Source organism: Oreochromis aureus, linkage group 11, assembly GCF_013358895.1.
Source record: "Oreochromis aureus strain Israel breed Guangdong linkage group 11, ZZ_aureus, whole genome shotgun sequence".
Taxonomy (NCBI): Eukaryota; Metazoa; Chordata; class Actinopteri; order Cichliformes; family Cichlidae; genus Oreochromis; species Oreochromis aureus.
Genome location: NC_052952.1, coordinates 23,064,048 through 23,074,633, shown reverse-complemented (window position 1 = coordinate 23,074,633; position 10,586 = coordinate 23,064,048).

Below are 10,586 nucleotides of genomic sequence, written 5' to 3'. Positions count from 1 at the left end.
TTTAAAGGATCCCTCAACGCCTTCTCTCTTTACCTCCCCTTTATGATGTCAACTTTTTTTTTTTCTTTTGCGGTCAGATTTTGATAAATTAAGATATACTTAATTTATCAAAAAGGTGGGCAGTTGCGATAAATAAGAAAATATAGCTCAAATATCACACGAAAAAATATAGTAAAGTAAGATAAATATACATTTAAATGAAACGTTAAGTAATTATATAATAAAATAAAATATTATTAGCAAAGCAAACCCATTCTTTGCTCTCCACTCGCGATTTTTTAAAACTGAATTTAACACAAAGCTTTATTATCCTTCTTTTACTTAAGGAATAATCAGCAGAGCTTTTAAAAATGCCATAAACGTTATTTAATTATGTTTTTGTTAATGTTTTTAAGATTTCCATATGTTATTAGCTTTATTATTGCAAGGATTTGTTTTAGTTTAATGTATATAGCTAACAATAAGTGGATGTATAAACAAAATATAAACAAAAAGAACAACTGCACAAACATTTATGATAATAATTTAATTTCTTTTTTTTAACATGTCACGTTTGGTGACAACTTGGTAAGTCAGTATCAACCCCACTTTTTGAATCCCTGTGGGTAAAACTCATGACAGTAGAAAACAGATGCTACACGGTGTTGTAAGTGTGCCCCCATGTGGCGAAATAAAGAAACAACATTAAGAGATGTTCCCTGAACAAGAACATCAAAAAGTCATTTTTAACTTTTTTAACTAGCCTTATAATTTATATTGCAGTTTACTTAGTTAAACATTAAAAATGGAAAATGTCCCCTTTTTGTTTATTTCAACAGTCTCGAGTGCAGACAAGTGTTACGGAAATCTGAAATAAATCAATATACACAAACAAGCTGTCTTTCTGAGATTTTAAGTCAAACAACTATACAGAGTACAGGAGATGTCCACATGGCATTTGACAAAAAGTAATAACAAGCATGGAATAATTTATAGGAATAAGTTATCTCCCCACCACGGTCACAGAATACAATCAGGACATAACGCGCAAAAGATAACTTGTACACATGAGTGTATTTTGTAATAGAGAACTATATAAAGACAAAAACATGATACCATGGAGCCTTTCATTCAGCTATATCAACACTGAGACGAATGTCAGGAGCGATTTGTAACAGAAGGATAGCAGCAAGATTGAAAGCATAGATGGACTGGCCATCGGGCATACCGGGCATTTGCCCGGTGGGCCGCTGGCGATTTTTTGTTTTTATGGGCCGCTGGATTTTTTTTTTTTTTTTTTTAAGGAAGGGTATATATAATGAAAGGTGTTGGATTGGCCAATTGGTCATGATCGACTCTGGGCTGGACCAATTACAGCCGAGGAGGCCGGATGCACCCTCCCCCTTGTTTAGCAATCTTATAGACGAACTAAAGAAAATGGAGAAGAAAAAAAAAGGAAAGGAGGGTTTATGAAAATATCACTAAATCTGTCATTTATTAATTTTAATATTAATTAATGATCATGTCTCACCTCTAGTGTTCTTGGTCTTAATTTAAGGTTTCTACCATGTGTTGTAGAGAGTTCAGGAGGTTAACTCGACCAAGCAGTCTTTTTGTTTCTGCTATGTACTGTTTAAAATCCAGAATAGGGAGGATGGTGTAGGTTTAAGTTTATTAGATTGATACATATATACCAACAAGGCAGTGTACATCAAAGCAGTTGTTTTCATGCAAAGGCTTTATGGTTTTTCCTATAGCGATTGACAGATCACGTGACTTTCGTGCATTGCATGCCGGGAACTCGTGGCAAAACAATCCAAGTACCACATCAAATGCAAGCATTTGCAGCACCACAAAACGTTCATTCTCCGGTTCCAATACCTTCTTGGTTTTTCTTTGCCGCACAAAAAAGGAATGTACAAAACGAAGGAGAACAATGCTGGTCCGTACAAAGACAGACTCGAGGAAAAGGCAAAGAAAAGATACGAGGAAAAAATCAAAGGAGTGAGAGGGTCAGACCCTTACGAGCACACAGAGTGGACAAAAGACGTTAGCGTGCTGCCCAACTTTCACCACGCTCAGATTTATAATTATACGGTTCTTGGGTGAGTGCATACACTCATGAAGTTTTAGTAACTTAAGGTCACTGCAACAAGCCCAGGTACAGTTTACCGACGGATGGGTACAGGACCTTGAAATGCACTGTGTAGAATGAAAGACCATCGTACGAACAAAGGTAAGTTTACCAGTCTCACAAATCGTCGTCATAAATACACATTCGTTAACCGTTTATTAATATAACCTTTGAGCTCAATGATAATTAATTAGTAGTGAAAATAATTTCTGGTACGCATTACAGAAATGTAGCAGTGACAATGATATTGTATGCTGTAATCACACTGGACAATTAGTGATACAAAACAACTGTTTTATCCTGTGAATAAAAGTATATGTTTTTGTCAATGTACCGTGGTAATAACAGAAGCGAAACGCAATATTCTGTCAGGACAATTCACTATTTATGCACAATAAATAAAGGAGCATAGCGCGACAATTTCTGTTCAGCGCCAGACTTGCTTGTAACCTATATCACCAATTATGTTAAGAAAAATGACATATTAACTACTACAAAACACCGTCCTTTGTGGGAATGCTTGGAGCAGACTAACATGTGAGCAGGAGTGTTCTGAGACGTTATATTTGGTATATCCAGACCATCCGTCGGCTCTTACTTCGGAAACATGGCTTAAAAAATGTCTCTTCAACGACTTAATCCGATTTAAAAAACAAAAAACAAAAAACAATCTCTTTATCCGTCAGCTTCCCGTGGCTGTCATGCGACCGGCTATTGCAGTTAATAATACAACAGCTTCTTGCCATTTTTTGGGTTTCTTTTTATCGCTGTGTAACGGAGTTCAATTGAAAGCCTGCATGCTAGTACCTCTTGCCACAAGTTCCCAGAATCCTTTGCGGTTTTACCCCTGAATGACGTCACATTTTCAATCTCTATCCTGGTGGGCCGGTCTCTAGTCAAAATGCCCGGGCCGATTTTTTGTCCCAGTCCAGCCCTGATTGAAAGGGAAAGTTTACGTGATGGTGGTGAGACCTGTTATGGTGTGTGGTTTTTGTATAGTACCACTAACAAAAATACAGCAGGCAGAAGTAGATGTGACCAACTGGAAGAACAATATGATGTTGTATTGTATTTTCTTTACTTTACTCCTTTATTTTAAACTACTTTGACTATTTACTGAGCTCATTCTTTCCACTTATTTTGGGTTTTTATCTTAGTCGGGGGAACATGTTATTTTCTTGGATCGAGCTTCATATTTATTCTGCTTATTGGAGCACAGCTTAAACTACGGTTTGTTTGTTTTTTTAACAACTTGTCATACTAATGATGATCAGCAAATGTTGTTAATGTAATTTTTTTAGTACACTGCATTTTCAACAAACAACACTGAATTAATAACAACAACAACAACAACGTGAACAAAAGAAATTCCCATTTGGTAATTAAATATTGTGGGTATATGTCATTTAAAAAAAACAACAACGACAACAACATTAAAAGGTACTCTATAATTAACATTAGAAATCCTTGAAAAATAAACTATGTAAGTATAATACAAATGATTTTAAAGAGGACTCGACTACCCACCAATCAGAGCGCTTCTATACTAAGCCGTTATTAGGGGGTGGGGCTTGGCAGATTGGCCATTCATCCAGAAAATGAGATATTTTCTGTTTTACCTTTGCCTCTAACGCAAACTGAAAGCAGTACTCTAGAATCTAAATTCGTATAATCAACTTTAAAGTTCTTGTTTTACCACAGTCATCGGGGGTTTCTCTTTATGAAAAACCTTCTAGAAAAATATCTAATTCCATCAATTTTGAGTCCCAAACCATGACACAGCCCCCACTGTGTTCTACCGATGGCTCACTATTGCACCTCTGTCCTTACATGCTCCATAAATAATGACAATAATTTGAACAAAATTATCATGGAAAACATAAACAAAGTAAATATGCAAACAAGTCACATGTTAAAAGTTAAGGCCAACATGTGACCCACCTGCCAAACTTTAATACACAAGCAGTAAATTTAGCTGAACTTAATGAGTAATATCACAAGCTAACCACCTCCTATTACCAGTTTTAAGTCTCTTTTTATATAACTTAATACATTTTCTTAGATATGTAGCTGTACATAATTGTGAGTAATTTCAAACTGAATTTCTGTTATTACTGGGGCCCACCTGCAGTTCCACTATGGACCACGAGGGGGCCTCAGCCAACACTGGACTAGAGTGCTGTTAACACCAATGGATGAGAGGACAAATAGGACCATTTACTCAGATTTTATGCACTGCCACATCATATATTTTCATTTATTGCATTATTCCTCAAGCAAGTTTCAACAACAAACACATAACAAAATATATACGCATAAATCAATCATTACAGCCAAATAAGTGAGTAAGACTGAACTTTCTGTTCCAGGCCAATTTGAAATCCATGTTTTTTATTTATATAAGCCTGGAAAAAATGAAGACTGGATTTTCTGTTTCCGAGCCAGACAAACGTGAGACTGTGTTTCGTGTTGACGAGCCTGCTAGGAAGTCAGAGACTGTGTTTCATGTTGCCAAGTTGGCTCAGTATGAATTTGAATTTTGTGTTTTCCAACTTGCCAATTCAGACACTGATCCTTGTTTTTAACTTATGAAATCAGAGTTTTTTTGTTGCTCCTTTAGTTAGTGCCTCACTCTGAACTTGCTCATAGTGTACCATAGTCTCAGCTTCTTCACAATGTGAATCTGAATCTGCTCATTATGCCTCCTCAAAGTGAAACTCCTCATTATGTACCTCAAAGTGAAATGGCTCACTGTGTGCCTCAGAGTGAAACTCTTTCCAAAAATAGCTGTGCCAGAGACTGGTTAGCTTCCCTAAGCTAACCTCTTCAAAGTCCGCTCGAAGCAACAGTCTGGAGGCTGTTCCCTTGCAGTTGACCAGTTTGATCTTCTAGCTCCCTCCGTGGCCCAAGTTGGTAATAGTGGAGATGGCTAAGCACGCTGCATCCGTCCCAGTACTTAGGGTGAGGGTGGCCAGGGCCCAGCTTATCCATACAGTGGCTTGCAAAAGTATTCGGCCCCCTTGAACTTTCCCACATTTTGTCACATTACAGCCACAAACATGGATCAATTTTATTGGAATTCGACGTGAAAGACCAATACAAATTGGTGGAACGAAAATCATACATGATTCCAAACATTTTTTTACAAATAAATAACTGCAAAGTGGGGTGTGTGTAATTACTCAGCCCCCTTTGGTCTGAGTGCAGTCAGTTGCCCATAGACATTGCCTGATGAGTGCTAATGACTAATTAGAGTGCACCTGTGTGTAATCTAATGTCAGTACAAATACAGCTGCTCTGTGACGGCCTCAGAGGTTGTCTAAGAGAACATTGGGAGCAACAACACCATGAAGTCCAAAGAACTAGTGATGGGTAGATGAGGCCTCGTGAAGCATTTCAGCACATTCTCCAAACTGTAGCGATACTGTGTCGACACAGTGTTGTTTTGCTCCATACTGACACCTGCTGGACATTAAGTATCATTGCAGGCAACTTACTTGAGACTCACAACAGACACTGATTCAATGACCTAGTCATACCGTGTATACACTGTAAGGTATTGTATTTTCCATGGAATCATTTTATATCTTTTACATTTCAAATATTTTAGACATCTTTAAAATATATTGTGAATTACATTAAGTGAAAATTAAAATGAAAGTATTGCGAATATAATATTACCCATTTAAATGTAATTGACTCAGAGTTTATTATAAATTTCTATCCAGAAAAATAAGTTTATCCATTGTTTTTGCATTCAGTCCATTGCGGGTTTTTTTTTTTTTTGGCACCATTTCCCCAGCTTTGGAAAACTCACAGGCACAGATGAAGCTGGGGTACACAAAAACTGTAAAGTCAGGTGGAAAAGGTTCTGACAAGATGTCTTCCTATTCCCCCAGTACCTTAAAGGATCCTCTGATCTTGGAATGTTTCTCTCCGACACTCTCCACAATACTAAGGGTTGGCAGTCCTTTATAATAAAATTCAGGCCTGCCTGGCCCAGAACAGTCTTCCTAGATGCTTGATTTCAAAATAATAAAACACATAATAAAAAAAAATATGATAAAGCTGTTCAGTGTCTATATAGGCCGACCTGTGTTCATTCTCGGTGTGTTTGTCTCCTCATTTTCATGTTTGGCTCTGTAATGCCTAAACACTGAGGAGGTGTTCTGATAGATTACACCAGGGGTGTCGAAGTCCAGGCCTCGAGGGCCAGTGTCCTGCAGGTTTTAGATAACACCCTGGGTGAACACACCTGAATCAAATGAGTAGTTCATTACCAGGCCTCTGGAGAACTACAAGACATGTTGAGGAGGTAATTTAGCCATTTGAATCAGCTGTGTTGGATCAAGGTCACATCCAAAACCTGCAGGACACCGGCCCTCGAGGCCTGGAGTTCGACACCTGTGGATTACACTGAAACAAAGACAGACAAACTATTACCTTATTTCCAGTTAAAAGATCAAAATGATCCCACACAGCAGAAACAATTCTTTTTCTTTCGGGCTCCATTTTGTTATGGAGATATGTGTATTTTTTTTTTTTTTTTTTTTTATCTTTGCGAGAGTAATTTTGTGGGGGGTTTTTTTTGGTGGCGACTCATTCCGTTGGCAGATGCGGATGCGGTACCTTTTAAACACAGCTTGGCGCATTGGCAATGAGCGATACAGCAGCTGTATCGATCACGTGACTTTTTCTTAAAGCGACGCACGCACCGATACAGGCTTCACTCTGTGAGCTTGATACAAGCGTCGATGCGTCAGTGTTGCTGGACCCATCACTACAAAGAACACACCAGACAGGTCAGGGATAAAGTTACTGAGAAATTTAAAGCAGACTTAGGCTACAAAAAGGTTTCCCAAGCCTTGAACATCCCACGGAGCACTGTTCAAGCGATCATTCAGAAATGGAAGGAGTATGGCACAACTGTAAACCTACCAAGACAAGGCCGTCCACCTAAACTCAGAGCCGGACAAGGAGAACGCTGATCAGAAATGCAGCCAAGAGGCCCATGGTGACTCTGGACGAGCTGCAAAGATCTACAGCTCAGGTGGGGGAATCTGTCCACAGGACAACTATTAGTTGTGCACTGCACAAAGTTGGCCTTTATGGAAGAGTGGCAAGAAGAAAGCCATTGTTAACAGAAAACCATAAGAAGTCCCGTTTGCAGTTTGCCACAAGCCCATGTGGGGACACAGCAAACATGTGGAAGAAGGTGCTCTGGTCAGATGAGACCAAAATGGAACTTTTTGGCCAAAATGCAAAACGCTATGTGTGGTGGAAAACTAACACTGCACATCACTCTGAACACACCATCCCCACTGTCAAATATGGTGGTGGCAGCATCATGCTCTGGGGGTGCTTCTCTTCAGCAGGGACAGGGAAGCTGGTCAGAGTTGATGGGAAGATGGATGGAGCCAAATACAGGGCAATCTTGGAAGAAAACCGCTTGGAGTCTGCAAAAGACTTGAGACTGGGGCGGAGGTTCACCTTCCAGCAGGACAACGACCCTAAACATAAAGCCAGGGCAACAATGTAACGGTTTACAACAAAACATATCCATGTGTTAGAATGGCCCAGTCAAAGTCCAGATCTAAATCCAATCCAGAATCTGTGGCAAGATCTGAAAACTGCTGTTCACAAACGCTGTCCATCTAATCTGACTGAGCTGGAGCTGTTTTGCAAAGAAGAATGGGCAAGAATTTCAGTCTGTAGATGTGCAAAGCTGGTAGAGACATACCCTAAAAGACTGGCAGCTGTAACTGCAGCAAAAGGTGGTTCTACAAAGTATTGACTCAGGGGGCTGAATAATTACGCACACCCCACTTTACAGTTATTTATTTGTAAAAAATGTTTGGAATCATGTATGATTTTCGTTCCACTTCTCACGTGTACACCACTTTGTATTGGTCTTTCACGTGGAATTCCAATAAAATTGATTCATGTTTGTGGCTGTAATGTGACAAAATGTGGGAAAGTTCAAGGGGGCCGAATACTTTTGCAAGCCACTGTAGTTTTCACATGGCATCTAAGCTACTGGGACACGCCTTCTCAGAGGTCAAAAACAGTACTGCAGTCCTTTGCCATCCAGCCATCATTTGAACACGTTTATTTACAACTGCCAGAAAATGTGTGGAGTATGGCACCAACATGTGAGCACACTTCTCCTAACCCTGCCTTACAGACCAAATGTTACCAATCCCTGCTTCCCCAGAGCGACCCATGCTGTCAGTGGTGGCTCATTTAAACTGTAGGAATGATTTACCTGACATTGTAAAAATACTCTGTCAGCTACTACTATGACACAACAATAATGTGACAAATTAATAGCACAGGAACTTTTCTGGGCCTACGCTGTAAACTTACAGGTTGAGAAAACAGAAGATTTATACTTGGTAGTTTGTTTAAGCTTGCTATGTTGCACTTATCTTTGCTTTAATGATGAACCTCCCACATGGTGGCATTATTGTCCATACTGTCCATACTTTTAAAGGTTTCATCCTGGCAGCAGTATAAGTTAAGGGATACATGTAGATGTGCCACTGAACTGGAGCTCTGGGAGAGATGTAATCACTTTCAGGGATTTAAATAAAGCTGCTGGGACAGAAGATGGATCACAAGACCCCAAAATTCGTACTTTCTCTTTATATCTTCATTTTTCCTCCATGGATGATCTTGGCTCAAGACAGGTGAACAAAACAACACTCATCCTGCAGTATTACCGAGTGTCCACTGTTGGCCTCTTTGTCTCAGTCCCTAAAAGTCTATTTTTTCATACTTAGCCTTTTTTACTGAATTATTTGAAATTGTTAAACAGCCATTAAGTCTATTTTCGTTCCACTTCTGCATCCCGAGTTCTGCATTTGGGTCAGCAACCTGACCATCACACAGCACTACATGATACTGGAAATCATTGCAAAACAATGTCACATGAATACATGGAACAAAAAGTAATTTCCACCATGCAATTACCGAAACATCTTTTGTCTTTTATATAAGAGATATATTTTTTCATGACCTGCCAATGGACTACAGATGCAAATTAGCTTAAGCTAACTCTGGTACAATGCATTGAATGGCTACATTTATGTTAATATTGTACACGGTCCCTTTTCACATACAATATAATATCCATCCATCCATCCATCCATCCATTCGCTTCCCCTTATCCTTATCCTTGAGTAGTAGGTAATATTCATGTATAATTTAGTTAATTATAGGCAAGAGTAAAAAAGAGTTCCATATTATAGCATCAGGAGTTTGTTCATTACTTTTATATTTAACTGGCTTTATTGCTGGCGTGTGTGTTTTCATATTGTCATCAAACAAAAAGAAGTCAAATGCAAATGGTCTCAGTAAGCAAACGTAATACCATATATATGTATCAGCAGATTTCTTCCCACAAGCTGCAGATGTTTGATTTGAGTTTTACACCGGATGCTTTTCATAACCTAACCCTAAAGAACGATGTTGGTTTTTTTTGTTCATTTGAGAATAAAGTCTAAATTAATTTTCAGATGTTGAGTCCAAATAACATCAACCAGGATCCAATATGTTGAGAAAAATTTGAAATGTTAAGATTAAAGTTGTTGTTTCAAGTCAGATTATTGCCAATGAGTACACAGCTGCCCCACCCTCCACAAAATATTTGTGTAGATGAGTCAGCGTCATAGGACTTCAGAATTGGTTTTGGTGGCGAGGGATTTTTCTTTTCTCTTCCTGCACATAAACATGGTTTTCGGTATGTATGAGAACTTCTGTCTGTTCAGGAGGACAAAAAACCCCCCAACAAACTGTGAAGAGAAGGCCACAATTGTGCAAAGTTGGCAATGAACAGATGCAATGTCGATTATTACACATATGCGCATTACAGTGGCGGTATGTTGTATCAGAAAAATCAGGTTGCAACTGATGATATTTCACAAGAATACATAAGAACGAATACTAAGATACTAAGATTTTCAGGTGATTGTCAAATTTCGAAAAAATATAATGTGTTTTCATCAGTGATTTTAAAAGACAAACTCTTCAGTGAACTTTGATGGGTGAAAACCAAAAAAACGTATGATTAAAATTTAAAAAATCATCAGTAGTAATCAAATTAAAATCCTAGGTAGATGATTTGTTGTGTTGACATCTAAAGGAAGCAGCTGAAACAAGACGAAGAAAACAATGAAAAATAATTTTTAGCTCACGTTCATGCACGTGCAGCAGGTAAGGCTTCACAATACGGACTTCAAGCATAGACGATGCAAAAAACACAAAGCAACTCAGTCATTTCTGAAGGGCAGAGGATTATTCTGCAGCAATCAAATGAATCACCTGAACTCAACTCAGTAGAGAATGCTGAAGACAAAACTGGATCCACAAAAAACAGCAAACAGCCTAGCAGAGCATCTTAAAGGAGGTAACCCAACTTTGCTTTTTACTGATGATAGCGATAATTTGTCCGATTACATGTGAGCCTTTTAAA